Raw genomic sequence first — 2,527 nt, forward strand, 5'->3', positions numbered from 1 at the left:
GTGTGTGTGTGTGTGTGTCCATTGACTCATTGGATCTGTTTAACAGTGCCAGCCAGTTTCACATTAAAAGAATAGTTTGACATTTTGAAATTACATTTGCTTTCTTACCAAGACATTAGAAGATTGATATCACTCGCATGTGTGTCTGTTAAATATGAAGCTGCAGCCAGGGGACAGTTAGCGTAGCTTAGCATAAAGACTGGAAACAGGGGGAAACTGCTAGCCTTGCTCTGTCCACCTATCAACACCTCTACAGCCCATTAATTGAGATTTTACATCTCGTTTGTTTAATCCGTACATAAACTTGAGTAAGGTTGCCAAGCAACCAGTGGAAACTGCAGGAGGTCACTGCTCCCGACCACGAAGTAGTCCAGAATATAACTTCTTTAAAAACACCAAATGTTTCAGTTTTTGTATGGATAAAAAAAACAAGATATTGCCTGTTAATTGGTGAGCTTTAGTGCCAGTGTGTGAATGCCCTTGGACAGCTAGGCTAGCTGGTTCTCTCTGCTTCTAGTCCTTATGCTAAGCTAACTGTTGTCTGGCTTTAGCTTCACATTAACTTTAGAGTGATATCAATAAATGAAGCTGATTTAGCAGATAGCTTAGCATAAACTAGCCTAGCTAGCTGTGTCCAAAGCCAACACAACCTTCCTACCAGCAGACTACTATAAAGCTCACTGTTTAACATTTTATATCTTGTTTGTTTAATCCTGGTAAAAACTGGAGTCTTGTTACTGTGGGGTTGCAAGGAACCCAGTGAAAACTGCTATATAGCATGTTAATTAGGGAATTTTAGAAGTGCTGACAGGCAGATTTACCTTTGGACAGAGGCAAGATAGCGGTTTCCCATGTTTTCAGTCTTTATGCTAAGCTAGGTTAACTGTCTCCGATCTGTAGCTTCATATTTAGCATACAGACATGAGTGTCCTCTAACTCTCATTAGGAAAGCAAATGAGCGTATTTCCCCAAGATATCAAACTGTTCTTTAAGCACTGTGCAGTAGGTTGACAACAAGCTACCATCACATTTCATAAACAAATTTACTTGAAGGTCCTTAAACAGTTTATTTCATGTGCTGAGTTTATCTCAACCCAGTCTAATTAGTTCTGCTGGTGCTCAGCTGTAAACCAGAAGCTCAATGGTGAAAGGAGCTCTTTCCCAAATGCAAAAGATGCGGCTTTAAGATTTAAATTTGCACTTTGAAAGCATTATTTTAGAATTGCCATTGAGTATTGTTGCTGGTGGCTTCACATACAGTATGAAAAGGATGGGAAGTTTTATTTCCTTTCACACTTTTGAAGGGAGTCATGATGTACTTTCTCATCATGCACAAACTAACTAGTAAAAGTATAGAACATTGGAAAGATGCTTGTTCAGTTGTTAAGCATTTAAAGCAGCAGCACCTTTTATTTTATGATTGTTGTATATCTTGTGTCATTGCAGTACATTTTTGGAAAGTGTATCATTTACCAAAGATCATATATATTTCTGTATTTTCTAAGCAATAGTATGTGCCTTAACACTGGATAAGAAATTACAAATCTAAGAGTTTGCTTACGATGCTGAATCTGTATTTGTTTGAAGAGGAGCAGTTTGTGTTGGTGTAGATGATATTTATGAGGCTACATGCTATGTGGCTTCTCTCCTCCTGTCTGTTTTTGCACACGGTGCCTTTTGCTGGCATGTTGTTCACATTCTGACGCTGCAGTCTGTCCACTTTGTTTTATAGGTTCTGTCTGTTCTGTGCTTTTGGCGTCACACTTTATGTGCCAGAATGAAGCTCGAGCGTATTCACTGCTGAATTCCAACATAGCCACTTTCACAGATCCTTCACAGGAACGTTCACTCTGACCGCACACGGCCTTGAACATATCTGAGTTCAGTTTTTCATTCGGATTTTGGTTACAAGGTAGGGCTACTGTAAGTTTCATGTTTTACGCTCTCGATGAGACACTCATGGGGGGGGGTGGGGGGCGTTGGTATGTTGTTAAACTACGGAGTTCAGATTCATTCAAGGTATTAACCGATGTAATAGAACCAAGATGACAGCTGTTGGTCAAGCTTCTCTAAAGAAATGGGTTGTAGCAAGCTGGAAACACTGACGAGCTCCAGCCCACAACAGCAGCAAACACCTTCACCAACCTGGAAAAACTATATTTTAAGTTTTGTTTAGATATAGTGCAAGTTAATTCTAATACTAATTGGAAATGACTTGCACCGTGGCTTCTTGTGAACAAAATTAAAATGATAACACTAAAGTATTTAGACTTTGCTACCTGTTCTCTGTTCAGAAAAATGTACTCTTTGCTTAATAAAATGTCTCAGTACACTAATTTGTATGTTGTCTTTGCATTGACTCTTCAAGCACTACACCTCAAAGTTAGTTAGTTTATAAAAACTGGGTTATAATCTTAGTCAGGAAAGCACAGGTGTTACTGATGTCCCAGCATTCTGTGATGAGTAATTATAAATCCCTCTGCTTTTCTTGTCAATTCAGGCCCTGTGTAGCATTCAAGCACTAGGA

Source organism: Morone saxatilis, unplaced genomic scaffold (assembly GCF_004916995.1).
Source record: "Morone saxatilis isolate NCDOM2014 unplaced genomic scaffold, NCSU_SB_2.0 Contig12, whole genome shotgun sequence".
NCBI classification, from domain to species: Eukaryota; Metazoa; Chordata; class Actinopteri; family Moronidae; genus Morone; species Morone saxatilis.